Genomic DNA, 18724 nt, shown 5'->3' on the forward strand with positions numbered 1-18724 from the left:
CTATGAGACCAGCAACAAAACCACAGTGGAGACCACTACATCTCACACCTCAAAATCACTTCCTATATATTTAGGTACGGTAATAATAGATGGTATGGCAATACAGTAATGATCAGTGTTAGGCCTTTCAGTTTATTTTTTAAATAATTTTAAAAGCTTTTATTTTTAGAATGTACCAAAAAAACCCAACTTCAGGTCAAAATAATCTTTTTTCTCTTCCTAAGGAAGTACTTGGATCACATCTTGTCAATGTGAATAAAAATTAGAAAGCATGGTTTTCTGGAAGCCAAATATCATTTTTCTATGAAATACATCCAAAGAAACATGTCTATTCTGCTTAGTTCCATATTTACCTTTGTTTGGTGTTCAAGCATTTCCTTATGTTACAAAAACTGGCACACTTGGCTATCACTTCTAATTAATTTTATAAAGGGCAGAAATAGAAAAGCATAATCTTGAACCTCATAAGATTGAGTCAACAACTGGAATAAAACAAATTTCTGAAATGAACAAAAACATTTAAATGGACATTGGAAGAAAAAGTACATGTTCTGATATAAAGCAGTTAAAGTAAAACATCACTTTGGAATAAACATTTACTAGTACTCAATGATGCAGAACTAAAAGACTATTCCATTCAAAAGCCAAGACTTTTATATCGACCCGTTCCACTGGAGTCAGCAATTTCTTCCTGAGGAATTTTACAAGGTTCTAACAATCTTTAGCATTTCTTATTATATAACTCAACATGAGAAACCAATTTTCAAAAGGTGTTTCTTAATTATATTAAAAATGCAATGCTGAGCTATGCCAATATTCTATTCCAAAAAGTAAAAAAATGTAATCTGGGCCACATACTGAGAAGATGCTTGCACATAGTAACACTTTAATAATGCAATTTTACATGTGAATCAGCCTATTGTAAAAAGCTAAAAAATCTTTCCCTCTCTTTATATAACCATTATTTACTAGTAAGACATCATGACTAAAAATGAACAAAAACTATCCTTGATGTTGTATAGAAAAGAGATGTTTATACTATAATAGTTAAGGACACTTTGGTTTATAGGGAACAGAGAATCCAGTTCACAATAGCATATACAAACATGGACTCATTTTTTTCACAAGACAAACAATCTTGAACTCAGTGATTGCTAAGGTTGGTTTAGTAATCAATGAATTCATCAATCTTCAATATTTTTGCTCCACCATCCTGAACATATTGACCTTTTTATTCATATTTGTTGTCTAATGATTGTAAGATGATCACTGCAGCTCCAAACATCATATCTAAGGTCGAAGCAAGAAAAAGAGGTTAACTTCAGCCCTGTCTGACCCTTTATTTAGAAAAAAGGAAAGCTTTCCATGAAGTTCCCCCAGATTCACGGACTAGAATTATATTACTGCAGCAGTAAGAAAGGTTGTAAAATCAAAATTTTAACTTTCTAATTTTTATGGTAGAGGTAAGGAATGGATATGGGTTGGTCAACCAACAATGTCAGTCCTCAATTCAATATGCATGTGCGCAACCACATACAGGCACCACACACTGATTACACATATATGTTAAAAAGAACAGACTTATCATTTCTTCAAGGAAGGCAATCCCATTATTTCACCCAATTACTGTATGAAGCCGGATGCCTGGGTGATTTTCTATCTGTTCTCTGTAGTACAAATATGGCAATCTTATCTGACCATTTATATGGCTAGAAGATAACCTGTCTCTAAACCATTCCCTTTCTATCTAGATTTAAAAAATAATGAAATAAAAACAACAGAGTGGCCACAATAAAAATTCCATTAGGAAAAGGGGATAATAGGAACCACCCAGTGGTCAACAGTTCACAGCCCACATCATAATCTCATTGGTCAGAGATCAGAAATTCCTTAGCAGGCAATAAGGTAAATCCTTGGTTAACCAATCTGGCAGCTCTTAGTTTAAATCTCTGGAATATCTGCTTTGTCACTGCCCTCTATGGCCATATCTAAAGTAGGTTTTGAAGCAGATGCCCTTCTCAGGGGCTCCACAGCTTTTGTAGCTCCTTCATGTTGGTTTGATTTAGGAAAGAAGGAATGTGGATTGCTTAGAAGGTAAAAACAATCACAACTAATTGCCACCTCTATATTATAGTTCCCTCAAAGATGCATCAAGCTTCTGGGCTATTTTCTCCAGATCAATTCCTTGAATGAGTAACCATAGCCAAAAAACATTGCTGGAAATAATTTTTAGGCCTGGAGACTTTCATCTCTTAGCTACTGACTTTTAAACACTCATGAAAGATTTGAAGCAATTCTAAAAATAGTCTTAGGTGAAGAGGTACTGCACTTAATCCTTATAAAATTCCAAATTATGGGACTCTTGCTTCATTTAGAGTGTGAACTAAAGGCAGAATACCTCAATAGAAAGCTGTATTTTGCTGCCCTCACTGCTCTCATGCTGAGGGACACTAATTTGAGTCCATCCCTTTTTCTAGGATCCTCCTGAAAAGCCACAGAAAGTAACCAACACATGACACATTCCAAATTTCTCCTAACACTGCAGCTTCAGTTTGCACACAGTCAGCCTTCCAAGAAACAGCAGGCACAGGTTAATCAAATTCTCTGCTATCATATAACAAAGGTTACAACTTTTCTCCCCCTTTATTCCCCCATAATACGCCTGGAGATAGGAGTCCAAGGTTGGACACACTGTCCAACAATGTTCTAGACTCTTTTGATCCTTTTCCTCCACAGTCTTCAGTTTATTTGGAATCACATTTTCAGCCTCATACTTGTCACCTCATGGTTGCAAGATAGCTGCTACATCTCCCAGCTGTGGGTCTGCAGTTAAGGCACAAAGAAAGTGGAAAAAGTACCAGCCACCTAACAGTCTCTTTGTTAGGAAAACAAAAGCCTTCTGTAAAGTCAGCAGACTTGTCTTCAGGATCACTGGCAAAAGAGAATGGGACTGTCATGAATGACCTTAACTAGGGTTTTCTGCTTGAAGATGGGCACATTGTTGACCTAAGAAAATTAAGGTGAACAACAAGGAATGGGTATTAGAAAGGTCACTAAGAATATCTACCATGCATAGGTATTTATAGTTTTAGGAGAACATTTGACAAATAAAAACCAATCTCTATTTGCTGAAATTTCAGGCAATATAACAGAAGTGGGAGGGGGTGAGGGAAGCACCTCAGACAGTGTTATAAAATATATTTTAGGTAAAGAGATCCCTACTCATCCTACTTAGGAGTCCATCCCTGAAATTAGCACCCTTTAGCAACTCAGCTTTTCACAGACTTTCTCTTCCTTCAATTTTGAACCCACAGATTCTCTAAAATACCCATGTTTATTAACAACAGTTTCTATGGCAGCAGAGCCCCTGGTGGTGGGGCACAGGCGTGGAGGCTATTTATAAGTTAAGGACTGACAGTACATGCCAATAGCAGCTATTATTGATGATATCCTTGAGGAATTTCTGAAAGAGATAAATTTTGTGAAAACAACAACAAAATAAGAAATATTCATGGTGCCTGTTGTTCACCAAGAAACCTCTTGATTATAATTTGGTTTTCCATCTAGGTCCAACAACTGAAAGAAAAATACACTGATCATCCTGGTATAACTGGTTTATGTAACAGTTTTAAATCATTGCAGATTAATAAATTTACATTTTGGCTTTACAAATTAGGCTAATGAGGTTGTTAGACTAATTTAATGCTCTCTGAGACATTTAATGACCAGATCAGGTTTCTAAGATGACAAAACTGAGAGTCAGATCCTGGTAAATTCAAGAAGTAAGCTTATATCATCAATGTGGTCTTCTGAATAACAGCAGCTGGCCTAACCAAAGCAATAGCCCTTTGCATCACTAAGTGTATTGGTATGAACTTCTTTAAGACATTTATAGAAACAAAGAAAAATAAAAAAAAAAAAGGGTAGGGGCGCTTGGGTGGGTCAGTAGGTTAAGTGTTTGACTTCAGCTCAGGTCATGATCTCATGGTTCGTGGGTGAGAGCTCTGCATCAGGCTCTGTGCTGACAGCTGGAGACTAGAGCCTATTTCAGATTGTGTGTCTCCCTCTCTCTCTGCTCCTCCCCCTTTTCATGTTCTGTCTCTTTATCTCTCTCAAAAATAAATAAACATTTAAAAAATTAAATAAAAAAAAAGAAGCAGTAAGTCAATTTTCATTCTACACAGCAGCTCACAAAAGCCATTCTTTTAGTGATGTAAATTGTGCCACTTATCAATATACTCAAGTCACCAATGTTTCAATGAATAATAGTTTCAAGCAACTCTCAACCCACAATTATATATGTATATAATATGTGTGTGTACATACACATATACATATATATACACATATACATATATGTATATACACACACACACACATACACACACACATACACACACCCCTATATATATAGGTAAGTAGCATAGGGGTTAAGAGCATGGATTCTGAAACCAGAAAGATGGAATGCAAATTCCAGTTCCACACTGAAGTGTTCCACCACAGAATAAGTGTGCGATGCTGGGTAAAATCTTTGCACCCAATTTCCTCACCTATACAAGACAGCTTGAGGCAGAATAATACTGCCTACTTCAAAGAGTTTTCTGAATATAAAATGAATCTATACATGTAAAGTGCCTAGCACATAAGAAACACTCAACAAATGTTAGCTATCATTTACTCTATTTTTTTCCTTCAGTTTATTTATTTATTTGAGGGGGGAGGCACAGAAAGGGAGAGGGAGAATCCCAAGCAGTCTCCGTGCTGTCAGCAAAGAGCCCCACACAGGCCTCAATTCCACAAACCATGAGATTATGACCTGAGCCAAAATCAAGAGTCAGATGCTCAACTGACTGAGCCGCCAAGGTATCCCAGTTATCATTACTCTTAATGGGAAAACTAAATAGTGTATGGCTGCATTTTATGCAAATAGGAAATGATTTGATAATAAAGATTAATTTTATATGCAAAATTTGAAATAACACAAATTCTTCACAAATAATTCATCAAGAATCATAGTTTCGAGGTTGACTTGTGAGTGATTTAAAAAACTCTTTCAAAGGGTGCCTGGGTAACTCGTTTGAGCATCCCACTCTTAATATTGTGTCAGGTCATGATACCAGGGTTGTGGGATCAAGACCGCACTGCTTGAGATTCTTTCTCCTTCCCTCTGCCCCTCTCCCTCACTTGCGCACTCTAAAAAAGTAAATGAACATAAACTCTTTTAAGCTACTGCCATGTGGCCATAGCAAACTTTCCAGTCTTTGCTGCCAAGAATAGTCTTGAATTATCCAGGTCTCCTAAAAAAATGCTACAGCTCTACAAAGATATAAAGAAGATAAAAATCACAGCTTCCTAACCCAACCCTTTAGTGTTATCCCTGGCACCCTAGCCTTTCGAAAGGTTTTGTATGGCCTTGAAGACTAGACACTCTACAATCAACATCCAAACAGAGTTAAGTCTCTCAACACTGTCCCAGGAAAACTCTTCTTGAAATAATGGCCAGTCAGCCTGGTGATTTTTCACAGGTGTGTACCCTTCTCAGGCCTGGAATAATTACTATCTCTTCCCATTTTCCTCAGTGTACATAACTGGTCATCTTTAATATTTTCTTGTTCATAAAGAAATATTCTCTTAACGGCCCTGATTTTCCTCTAACACGTAACTACTTTTCTCTTTTACTCAAATACTGCCTTCATTTCTGTTTTACTCACCTCCATCAGCATGTTGTTTTTCCTTTTGCCTCTGACCATCACATATTCAAACTCACCTCCCCTAAACCACACTCACTCCAGTTCTGCAACTTCTTAAGCCATTCTTAACCCTCCACCCCATTCCCCATTGACTAGAGTCCATTTCTTTTTTTTTTTTTTAATTTTTAACATTTATTTATTTTTGACAGAGAAAAAGAGAGAGAGCATGAGCAGGGAGGGACTGAGAGAGAGACACAGAATCTGAAGCAGACTCCAGCCTCTGATCTGTCAGCACAGAGCCCAACGCAGAGCCTGAATCCACAAGCCGTGAGATCATGAACTGAGCCAAAGTAGGACACTTAATCAACTGAGCCACCCAGGTGCCCATAGAGTCTATTTATTTCTTTAAGGATAAACTCTTTTTATCCTAAGTTTATTTTTTACTTCTCTACAGTTCATTTTTAATAAAAATCTGGTTTTCCTTTAAGTCACAAGGTACATTTTCCAATATAACTGTTTAGTCCTTACTTTCTCCTCCTTCTCTGAATCAGTGGAAAGAAGTGAGAATAGTCTTGTCTTTGTTCCCAAATGCCATTTTCAGATTATCCCACTGTGGTCCACTTTTGTTTGAAATCTCCACCCTATCGCTCATTTCAATGAGCAGTCCTCAACAATCCTGAACACACTCATGTTTAAATTTATCCTCCTATCCTTCTCTTGAGTCTTGATAAAAGTGATTCATTAAGAGTCCATAATACCATTTCTGTCAGTGTTAACATATATGAATTTAGAGAGTATTATATGAAACAAAAATTAAACATGTTAATAATGGTCACATGGCCAACAATGGAACTGAAAAAAATATGACTATTTCTGGGCTCATAAAATAACTTTATAATTTTCCATGATACTCATGAAGTCAAGTTCTATAAATTTACATATTCTATCATTAGAAATATACCATGTTAGCTACTGTCTTAGACATAAATCACTATGTGTTTTTCAAAATAAACCACGGCATCATAAAATTAGATGGATGTATAAGTGGGTATATAAGCTGTTCTTGGCAGATGATCAGGCTACTTAGACCTTTTAGAAAGCGGATTCTACAACTTCCCAACATAAATCCTTCTAATCTTAAACATCCTTAATTTCAAAATCTTTGATTTTTCTAATATAAATTTCTAATATAAATTTATCTAAGGACATGGGGAAAGGACAGGTACCATTCTCAGTATAACAATATCTTCCTGCCTGAAAAGTATGATTACCCCTTAGCCTTTGCTTTTCTAAGCTCAACAACTTGGACTATTTTCCAGACTCCTATTCTCCAAAACTTTCCTAACCTTCTTTAGTTCTACTCATATTATTTTAAAATTATAAAGACCAGACTTAGATTTAGCCAGTTTACAGAACTTTGTTGTTTGTAATGTTTTTACAGTTGATAAATAATTGAACAAGATTCCATACGTACAGGCTTCTGAAATGAGATTCAAACTTCTATAAATTAAAAGTTACAGAACTTTCCATATTGTGGAGTCTACCTGATTGTCTCTTAAACCCATAATCTATGGTTATAGTTGACAAATCATGGCTATATGTATGGTTGCAAAACATTAGAAAGAATTAACAGATACTTACTTACTTGATTTGTCCTTGGGTGAAAGTTTTTTCTCCTAGATTGTAGAGTAGAGAGGAAACTGGCTCTCACTTTATAGTTCACCTCTATTTCTTCTGCTTTGATAGAAATTATGGCAGCCAAAAATAAAAATAAAAATGGGAAATATTTTACATAACAATTTTAGTAACATATGAAGAAAAGGAAAAGAGAATCTGTTTACCAATTTCATATGAGCCTTTTCTTTTACCTAGTGATACCCCAGCAGAAATTTTACTTTGTTCATATGTTTAATTTCTCCTCCTTCCCCAACCCTTTTTTTTTTAAGCCACAGGAAAACTATTCATTGTTAAATACAAGGCTAAAAGTTGGATTAAGAGGAAAACAGAATTTTATTAAAAGGGTATTGAACGGGGGATTACCTTTCAAGCAGGGAAATCTGGGGGATGGTAAAGAATTGTATTTCTTTTATTATAAAAGTTATTTCTTGTATTATGCCTCTAACAAGAAAAATACTATGGACAGAGAGTTAAGAAGACTTGTCATTTCAGTAAGGTGGTAACCTTCATGAAAAAGGAGGAAAAGTGGTATACAATATGATCTGTCTTCCTCTTTCAAACTTCCACTTCCCCCAAAAGGCTTTATTTTATATGGCACTGAGATGAGGGCAGTGGCTCATAAGACCTTAATTATATAAAAATAGCATATTGGGGCACCTGGGTGGCTCGGGCACCTGGGTGGCTCAGTCGGTTAAGCATCCGACTTTGGCTCAGGTCATGATCTTATGGTTTGTGGGTTCAAGCACTGTGTCGGGCTCTGTGCTGACAGCTCAGAGCCTGAAGCCTGCTTCAGATTCTGTGTCTCCCTCTCTCTCTGCTCCTCCCCCACTTGTGCTCTGTTTCTCTCGGTCTCAAAAATAAATAAACATTAAAATTTAAAAAAAAAAAAAGCGTATAATAAAGCTCAATTCATTTGAATACCATCCACTTTGTGATCATTTTAGCCCAATGGTATATTCAGAATATGATATACAAGAGGGGGCTCACCTTTAACACCTCCTCCCCTATGTGACAAAATTATTTCAAGTAATGATCATAAAATGAAACAAATAATAATATCCAGGAAAAAAATCATGAAATTCTTTTATTCAACTCCACTTCTATGCCAATATAAAATAAATATATAGTACCAAAAAAAAGTAATGGAATTAATGTTGTTGAAAAAAGGAAAAACTTAAACCTATGTATTGGTCTTTTGACGTACTGAATAAAAACATTACACCTCCTATTCTCTTGATTTGTTCTTTAGTTTTTGAGCAAACATTAACAAAAAGAATAAATTTCAAAGTTAAAAATATTCTTTGATTCAATTCTTTAAAAGAATCATTTCACGTATGAACTAAAATGTGTACTTACCAACCCAAAATATTACACATCAAGTTTGCACTTTGTTTCACTTGAGTTTTCCACACAAATGAAAACTCTAACTGGTCACACAGAATAACAACACTGAAGCAATCAGGTTCTGTTTCTTCATCCTTTTAATCGATGTGCTACCACTGTTTATTAATAATTAACATTTAAATGAGAGATACAGACCAAAGGAGTTGGAGACATGAACTGTGCCCAAAGCTCTGAACTACCCTGAATTCTTATGAATTTACTTGGGGAAATACGCATACTGATAAGTCTCTGTTTATTGAAGGCCAGAGAACTGGGAGTTCTCTGAATTAACTTCCATGTAGCACATAGTTATTAAATGGTAATTAAAATGTGCTAATTTAAAGCTTATATAAACATTATTAAAACTTAACAGTAACTACAGAAATTGTTTAGAACTTAGACTGATAGATTTTTATCACTGACATTGTTTAGAATTTCTGATACATAAAAATTAACAGTAATAAGAAGCAGACAAATTTTTAGTGGGTTTGTTTAAATTTTTAAAAAATTTTCTTGGGGCACCTGGGTGGCTCAGTCAGTTAAAAGCCTCTAACTTCGGCTCAGGTCATGATCTCACAGCTCATGGGTTCGAGCCCCACGTCAGGCTCTGTGCCGACAGCTAGCTCAGAGCCTGGAGCCTGTTTCAGATTCTGTGTCTCCTTCTCTCTCTGACCCTCCCCTGCTCATGCTGTCTCTCTCTCAGAAATAAAGAAAACATTAAAAAACTTTTTCTTAAATATTTAAGTTTTGAGAGAGAGAGAGAGAGAGTGTGAGCAGGGGAGGGGCAGAGAGGGAAGGAGACACAGAATCAGAAGCAGGATCAGGGCTCTGAGCTGTCAGCACAGAGCCTCATGTGGGGCTTGAACTCACGAACCACTGTGAGATCATGACCTGAGGCAAAGTTGGACACTTAACCAACTGAGCCACCCAGGCGTCCCTATAGTTTTAATTTTCTAAGGACAATAAGAATTACTATTGCCTACACCCAAGGTGATGGTCCTTTTGCCCCACTCTCTGAATGCCCTGGCTCAAGGTGAAATCTACCATTGAGGTACTATCCTTGAAGATGGGTTTGCTGAATTATATTTAACCTACTAGTAAGAAAACCTTTTAAATATAAATTAAAAAAATTTTTAATGTTTATTTATTTATGAGAGACAGAGACAGAGTATGAGCGGGGCAGGGGAAGAGAGAGAAGAAGACAAAGAATCCGAAGCAGGCTCCAGGCTCTGATATGTCAGCACAGAGTCCAAAGCAGGGCTTGAACCCACCAACCACGAGATCATGACCTGAGCCAAAGTCAGATGCTTAACCAACTAAGCCACCCAGGTGCCCCTAAATATGAATGTTAATTGAAGACCTACTGAGTGCCTGGTAGTATTTGTGCATGTGTGTATGCACAGGAGTTTTGCTAATTTTAATTCAATCATTTTTATTCATTAAAGCCATCTCAGCAGGATTTTTTAAAGAGCTGTTTTGGGGCGCCTGGGTGGCTTAGTCGGTTAAGCGTCCAGCTTTCGCTTAGGTCATGATCTCGCGGTTCGTGGGTTCGAGCCCCGCGTCGGGCTCTGTGCTGACTGCCAGCTCAGAGCCTGGAGCCTGTTTCAGTCTGTGACTCCCTCTCTCTCTGACCCTTCCCTGCTCATGCTGTCTCTCTCTCTCCTAGAAATAAATAAAACATTAAAAAAATTAAAAAAAAAAAAAGAGCTGTTTTGTTAGCACTTACTGTCTGTACTTAAACGTTTAAAACAGTATCACACAAAATCACATATATTCCATTTTTCAGGACTCTCACTAACTCAGATTGCTTTCTCCCTGTGTGTTCCAAATAAATGAAGAAGCAATAAATCAACATTTAAAAAAGGATTTTAAATATTAGCAGACACATAAACATTAACAATTTAAGATCTGTTGGTATTAAATTTCATAAATCATGTGGCATCAGATTTATATGTTCCCTTTTTATAAGCAACTACCTCAAGAGAACAAATTATAACACTGATGTCAATCTTTTTCAGACATTCACAAGATCAATATAATCTCTACTCTGCCCTCATAATCTTATAGCAGCATACATGCACAAGTTTTCTTATTATGTGATTCTAGCACTCTTGAAAAGAGTCTTTTTAGCTTAAAGAAAATCTGACTTACCTCAAAAGACATTTTGGTATGGGATATCATGCCAATTACAGCCACATTAAAAGCGGATATATCTGGCAAGAAAGTGACATACAAGGCTTAAACCCAGTTAATTCCTTCCACTCCTGCTTGATAACCCCTATTTTCCTATGGCTGGGGGGCTCCCTCACCCACAAAATTCCCACTGGCTAGTCACCTAGTCTTCTGAAGCAGTACCTGTTCTGTTTATAGCTCTAGTATTCCCCAATCTCTCCTATTGATAAGAATCCCCTGGGGCAGTTAAAAATAAAAATCACATGCCACTTTTCCTGCAGATTAGATTTTAATGGATTTGAGGTAAGGCTCCAGAATCTGATTTTAAACAACAGTCACCAAGTGATTCTTATAGGCAAATTTAAGAACAAGCTAAAAGAGGCTCTTCAGTTCCTCTACACTGAACAGCCCCAAGGACTAGTCCTTCTCTGAGCGTTAGTGGTATTTGAAAACAAGGACAGGACAAGTTTGGAGAAAGCAGAATGCCATCATGTCTACCTCCCTCTGTTTTCAACACCCTATATAATTTACCTAAGCAGGGGAAGATTTTAATTTGGAGTATGTGCTGTTGAAGTAGGATACCACCAGGGGCCAGTATAGAGCTGACAAATTATACATGTTCGGGGATTTCTGACTTCACACTACCACATAAAAAGGTTGCACCTACATTTTCTATAAACTCAGATTACCAACAACAACAACAACAACAAAAGGTGGTTGGGCCACCACATTTAGAAGACACAGGTAAAAGATGTTAGTATGCAATTTCTACATAGTTTTCCCTCTGTCTTACGAAAACCCATTGTAGACAGAAAGTTCCCTTGAAGTAGCATTGCACATGGAACCAAAAATTATAGTAGACTACAAAGACTCCAGGTAACCAAAGTGATATTCCAATTTGTAAATTTCAAAACACTTGTCCTACTCTTTTAACTAGCCTCGTAACTGGGTGCTTTTCAATGGTATTAATCAAATCTTTAAAGTTCTACTAAGTGGGGAAAAACTAGAGTGGAAAACAGTGTTGGCCAACTATATCAAGGCTTTTTTTTTTTTTACACCTTTTTTCGAGTGTAACTGAAATGCTGCCACCTGTCAAAAAACTATACTCCCCTCACCGCCATTTCATCCATCCTCCCAAATTTTCCTGACCCATCCCATGTTTCACCCTTCCAGTCCACATTTCTTCCTTCTGGGAATGTAAAAGAAAAATTCTCTAGCAACCCAGGTAGCTTCTACAAATATCACCTCCAAGGCTTTTTTCCCCTCTTAAATTCCATCATTAGGATAAGAAACACAGATGAGGGATGGCCTGAAGAAGAAATTTTACCTATTCCCAGGTTGCTGAATTACATACTCACACCCTACTAGACATTCCTGAGTCTGAGAAAAGCATGATCCAGCCTTGACCTAGGTAAATGTTTCAACTCCATAATTTCCATCTTATAGCTAGCAAAGCAGAAGGGAGACAAGAATGACAAAAACACTCCTGGGAGGCCAAATGGGCTTAAACAAAAACAAAATCCACTTCAGAAGAGGTAGGAGATCCAGAAAATAAGGTTGTTTGCAAAGCCAAAGGCTACACTGGAGTAAGTGTTCTAAAAAGGAAGATTTCCAAACTTTTCAAGTATCTTAACAAAAAATATCAGGACCCAAAGGAAAATGACTATATTTTTAGCATAAGCTGATGCAAACTACAAATAAAAGCTATGAATCCAGAAGCTGTCATAGTGACCATGTTCCACCGCTCACAGCACTGCAGACATTAGACCTGTGCATATATATGTGTATATGTGAGGACTCTTAACCTACAGGGAATAACTGTGGTTGCATCCAGAATCCTCACCCACTCCACTTAATTACATGGGGGGGTGGGGGCGGCAGCGATTCGTGAGCAAAATGCCTAAAAGGCCGTCTTAAGAGGGCGATAATGGAAAGGAAAAAAAAGGTTGAGAAACACTGCCCTACAAGGGTCCTGGGCTGAGACTAACAAATGAAGACTCTGATAGGTATTTTTCTCCCAAGACAGCACAGGTCTTTGCTTCTGTTACGACCTGGACCAGAAAAGGTGGCTTTCCACTGGGTGGCCTCAAAACGTAGAGGGTAATGCCAGCCATTCGCTCCCTCACCGAGTGCCATGTGCGGATGTAACGAAAAACCGGCAAAGAGCTCTGGAAACTGCAAAGCGCTGCACCAAAGCCAAAGGAGGTTAATGCGCTCCATCGTACGAAATCCCCCGGGCGGGGCCCGGCCGGTTTCCGTACTTGTTGCTTTCCCGGGGCGCCCAGCCCGCCTCCACCTCAGATCTTCCTTTCGCTACCCCTCTCTCTACAAGCGCACACGCGGGCCCCCCACCCCCGACCCGGCCTCGCGACCCCCTCACCAACGCTACGACGCCGGCACGCTGCGTTCGGCCCCCGGTGGCTGCCCAGCACCCGCCCCCTTCCCTGCAGCCGCAGCCAGCCCGACCAGCCGAGACTGCCGTTTCCTAGACAGCCGCGCCGCCGCTCCGCAGCCGCCGGGGCGCGCGCGCGCGCGCGCGCGCACGGCGGGAGGCGAGGGCGCAGGCGCGGGCCCGGGCAAGCCGCCGGAGCGAGGCCGCGCGCGCGCCCCCGAGCGCGGTGGGCGGAGGAGCCCAGGGAGCGGCAGAACCGCGAGGGGGCGGGAGGGGGGGCGGACAGGGGAGCCCCGGGAGCGCGAGCTGCGGCCGGCGCAGCTGCAGAGCCAAGCGAATCCCGAGCCCAGGCAGCAGGTATGTGTCCTCGAAGTCGGCCGTGGCCGGGACTTCCCCGCCTCGGTGCCCGGGTCCTGTGGCCGGGCTGGAGGTAGGGGCCACTCGAGGTTTGCAGGATGCGTGTCCGGGAGGGCTGGGATCTCACCACTGACCTTCATCCCGGCTCGCCAGGGGAACAAGACGAGGGTGCGTGGGGCAACCCAGGGCTTCAGCGCCAACCTGGCAATCTGCTTTTGTCACATGCCTCTTATTTATTTTTGCAAACTGCTCTGGTTCGGGTCCAGCTGCAGATGTTTTACCTCCCATTCTTTGCCACCGTGTGCCATCTTGCATTTATTAATAAAACATGCAAGCTGGGGTGTGGGGGTGATTGCTGCTGGGGGAATCCCATTGCAGTATGGGATGAGTGGCGCCTATTTTCGGTTTTCAGGCGTGGTATTGAGGTGGAAATCCCACACCGTAGGCATTTGTGGTTTGGTTGGTCGTGACCACTTCCTACTGGGCTTCCCCCATTTGTCTGGAGGCAGTACAGCGGCAGGATGGGCTGTCAGGAAAGGATGGTGGGTTTTCACCGTCAGCCCAGAATCCCCTTCAGGGGACAGGTGCAACTTAGGGTAGACAATTCCCTGCTTACTAACTTGCAAGGAGGCTTAAACCCAGAAAATTGTTTCCCTTGGTTGCCAAGAGGAGGCCTTGAACAGAACCCTTCAGACTTGCATACTCAACTCATTAAGGTTTTGAATCTGAAGATGACTAAATCTTGCCACCTGTTGGAAGTCAGACCCCATGAAATCTTCCATAATTTATCCCACCAATCCCCGTTTCAGTCACTAATCCCTAGTGATACGCCCATATTGGTTTTTCCTATCTTCTTTAATACTGCTTGGCTTTTGTTTCTTTTAAAATAAAACCTATGATTTGTTGTTCAGTATGTTATAAATTACCTGATTTGTTTATATTCCATACACCCGATAAAATCATATCCTAAAGACTAAATTTGTTTAGTGTGTATGTTACCTATTTCCTAGCTTTTCACCTGGCTTCAAACAGTGGGGAAAGTGGGATATATCTTTTTACTGTGGTAAAAAGAATAGTAAAAGCTAGAAGCATAGAATGAAAATGGTTATCACAAGACATTGGAATATGGCAGTAGAACTATTGGCTTGTAAAATATAGTCTGTGCCATATCTAATCATGAGGACACATTCTTAAATGCTCATATGTGCCAGGTACTGAGCTAAAGGCTGTTTGTGCATGATCTCGTTTAGTCCTTAAAAGAGACCTATTATATGCATGTTAAGATGAAGAAGCTAAGACTGAGAAAGGTTAGCTAACTTGCCCAAGGTCACACACAGCCTGGATAAAGGAGCAAACTCAACTTGAAAACATCTGATTGCTGGGACTGGAGGGTCATTGGGAGGAACCTTTAACACTGGTGCTGCTGCTTCATATACATTTGCATTAAGATCAAGCTTATGCGTGAGCATACATCCTTGGATCCGATTTTGCATTTCATAGATTCCATATCAGTCTTTGCAGCTTTCCAGTAAGAGAAACTGTTGTTTCAGAATGGGTGGAATTTTTTGAGGTGGCACTGAGCCTATAAAAAATGGTGTCCTAGACATGCTTCCATTTAACTCTCTCAAACAAGCAGTTAAGTTCAAAAAGTTGTTTCCCTTCTGATTTAAATCTATAAAATGTATATACATCAGAGAGAATGAATCACTCATGTTTTTCATTATCACATCACATTCCAGTCTTGCCACCATGCACACTGGCTTCTGGTCTCACTGCCAGTCATAAGAACATTACCTGTCACACTCGTATGTGAGTGCCTTAATGGGGTGAAGGGATCCATACCAGTCACAGACCATAATCCAGTCTCTCTGTGATTGTAGCAGTTATTCATTTGAAAATCTAAGAATCTATGCATTCAACTGTGGATGTCTACTCAATGGTTTTTTTTAACAAGTGCATATTGTAATGCAAATTTTGGATTTTGCTACATATTCCTAGTAGTTCTTATAGACTTAGAAATTGCACAGTTGCATCAATGGAAAAAGCACTCAGTGGGCTACAAACTTGTTTTCAGGTCACATATTTAAGATGGTGGTGAAAAAAGTATAGGTAAATATAAAGGATTATTTGAAAATTATATCCCATGGAAGTTGCAGTTTGTAATTACAAATTGGTGACTGATATCAGATAGAAAATATAAAACTATCTTATACATTTTCTTCCTTGAACAATGTAACTGGTTTTAGGACAATATAATCTTACTTTTTTCATTATACTGTGTTGTGTTGACAGTAAAGCAATTTACGTAGCCATTTTTCCTCATGGAAAAGACTTGGTTTTGGAAGAAAGAACACATTCCCCAGTGCTTATGGAAATGCTGAGATGGAGTCTTCCCACCCTGGGGATTTCCATTTCTGCATCAGATAAACTCAAGAGGAGTCCTGGTGTTACTGGGGAAGCAGCAGAAAGTAAAGAGAAGTATTGTTTAATTTCTGGAGAAAAATGGGTTTTCCTGTGTAAAGTATCACTATATTTTTCAGTAAGAAATCTCATAATTAAAAAGCATCCAAGGGGCGCCTGGGTGGATCAGTCAGTTGAGCGTCTGACTTTGGCTCAGGTCATGATCTCACGGTTGGTGAGTTCGAGCCCTGTTTAGGGCTCTGTGCTGACAGCTCAGAGCCTGGACCCTGCTTTGGATTCTGTGTCTCCCTTTCTGTCTACCCCTCCCCTGCTCACGCTCTGTTTCTCTCTCTCAAAAATAAATAAACATTAAAAAAATTTTTTTTAAGTGTCCAATAAAGTAGACTAGTGTACTCTCTTCCATTCAAGCTGGATTTTATTTAATGCAGAACTGAGCATCCTTTTGGGTGCAGCGGTCAGGCTGAGGAACGTTTCTAGACTACATTTTTTTTTCTTGAATCATGTATTTAAACTGGGAAAAGCTGAGGGGTGCCTGGGTGGCTCAGTTGGTTAAGCATCCACTGGCCCAGGGCATGATCTCACAGTTCATGAGTTCATTCAAGCACTGCATCCAGCTCTGTGCTGACAGCTCAGAGCCTAGAGCCTGCTTTGGATTCTGTGTCTCCCTCACTCTCTGCCCCACCCTCATTCTCTCTCTCTCTCTCTCAAAAAGAAATAAACATTAAAAAAAATTTAAACTGGGAAAAACTGTATGGTCAACTATGGATGCTTAAGCATTATTTTTTTCCCCCTCACCAAGTGTCTTTTTGGGTTTTTTTGGAGGTGAGGAGAACAGATAAAATTTTGCCAAGCTATGGCTAGCATGCATTGCAGTGACTGATTGTAATGCACATTTTAATGCATTGTTAAGTAAGACACTGGAAACTGGCTTGTCTTTCTTTGACTGACCTTGTAAGCTACTTAGTTGTGAAATGTGTTTTTTGTTATAGTATTCTTAATTTACTATTCTTTAAAATGAGATTTTTTTTTCAGTGTCAACAATCTTGAATCATAAAAGAAGTTCACAGTCAGCTTACTTTAAGATACTTTATTTTCATCAGTCTCGTTTTCTCCCCTTGGTATCAGCCATTGCAAGAGTTTTAATTTTATTAAGAAAATGGTTCACAATCCACAAGTTAATCCATCCCCTTTGCTAACTGGACCAGAGTTCACAGTTGCTGGCCGGGCACACCCACTCTAAGACCTTCACCTTATGTAGTTCAAGTCTGATTTGTGAATCCTCTAGCTCCCTTTGGCCTTATTTGTACCCAGTTTCCCCACATGAAGATGTAAGAGTTCCTACAGTTAGGTCACACCAGGCAGGCCTTGCTTGGGTAAGCAAGGTGGGATGGTGGCTACTCAATACTGATATAATAGAGGGCCAGGAAATCACTTTTGCATCAACACTAGCCTATATTGTGATTTTTGCTTGTGAATGTAGTATATACTCATTGTAAAATGTGAAGTATTACATAAATATAGAAGATAGAAGGGCAGTGATTAGAATCTTTAGTAATCTTACCCCTCAGTCAACGTTAATAGTTAGGTGTGAATTCTAGATTTTTGAATGTGGATACTAAAATACTACTGTTTGCCAACCATACTATATACATAGATGCATACTGGTTTGCAGGTTTTTTTTTTTTTCTGGTACTCCAGGAGGCTCTTGAATAGCATAGTTCTAAACACGTTTTACTCAACCGCAATGGGAGCTGGATGAGAGGAACCCTGTAACCAGGGGAAGAGGCAAGAGACTAACGTGTTGTGGGTAGGAACTAGGCATGATCTGTGTCCTATGATAGGTAGTTTTACATTCTGTATCTCCTTTAACCCTTTACAGTTATCCTTTGTGGTTAACTGTGTGTAGATGTGGAGACAGGAGAGTCCAAGGTATAGGAGATTTAAGGAGCCAAGCTAAGTTCAAGCCCAGATCAGTGTGACTCAAACTCAGGGCTTTTTCCTTTGGATTGAAGAATGAATAGCACTCTGCCTGTGTCCATCCACACTGACCTCCTTGCTGTCCCCCCGCCTCAGAGCCTTAGCATTAGTGGTTCCCTGTCCTGGAATGCCCTTCCCACAGATAACTGCTTGGTTTGCTCCCTCACCTCCTTTTGTCTCTGCTTGAAATCTGACTACACCTTTAAAATGAAGCACTCTCCAATAAGCATTCTTAGCTCTACTCCCTGCTTTGTTTTCATTCATAGCCCCTCCTAATTTACCATATAAATTGGTTATTTTGTTTATTGTCCATCTCCCCCAGGGCATGAAGGCACCAGAACACAGGGATTTTGTCTATTTTATTACTTCCTGAACCCTGGTGTTATGGAAAAGAACTGACAAGTCACTGTGGCATCCTTGAATCTTTCCAGCCTTCTACCCTGCTTGTTTCTGTTAGCCCTTACACTTCTGCGTGGTGAGCAGTGAAACTTTAAAATGCAAAGGCTCTCTGTAGTATGTTTGGGGGAACCACAAGGAAATAGAGAAGAATCAGGAGAGATCTCATTTTACTCTTAGTAAGTGTCAGGGAGAGAGGAAAGGAACCTCCCAGGTAGACTCAGGAAGATGGAAAGAAAGTTGCCTGAGGGTTGGATGT

The 18724-nt window shown here is 39.6% G+C and overlaps 1 protein-coding gene and 1 long non-coding RNA gene across 2 annotated transcripts in view; one reads left to right on the top strand and one right to left on the bottom strand.

Moving 5' to 3' along the window:
- Positions 1 to 359: 359 nt before the first annotated feature.
- On the bottom strand, positions 360 to 13363 carry LOC120235718. The gene is made up of 4 exons (XR_005529490.1): positions 13303 to 13363; positions 10902 to 10963; positions 7332 to 7427; positions 360 to 482 (listed from the first exon to the last, which is right to left on the bottom strand). It is a non-coding gene; the product is annotated as an uncharacterized LOC120235718 (long non-coding RNA).
- A 250-nt stretch (positions 13364 to 13613) lies between these two features.
- TMEM266 (transmembrane protein 266) overlaps positions 13614 to 18724 on the top strand; it is a 127171-nt gene continuing 122060 nt past the window's right edge. Inside the window, exon 1 of the mRNA XM_039238207.1 lies at positions 13614 to 13671. The gene's annotated coding sequence lies outside the window, so the exon portion shown is untranslated. The remainder of the gene's footprint in view (positions 13672 to 18724) is intronic.

Source organism: Hyaena hyaena, unplaced genomic scaffold, assembly GCF_003009895.1.
Source record: "Hyaena hyaena isolate Hyena2069 unplaced genomic scaffold, ASM300989v1 scaffold_137, whole genome shotgun sequence".
NCBI classification, from domain to species: Eukaryota; Metazoa; Chordata; class Mammalia; order Carnivora; family Hyaenidae; genus Hyaena; species Hyaena hyaena.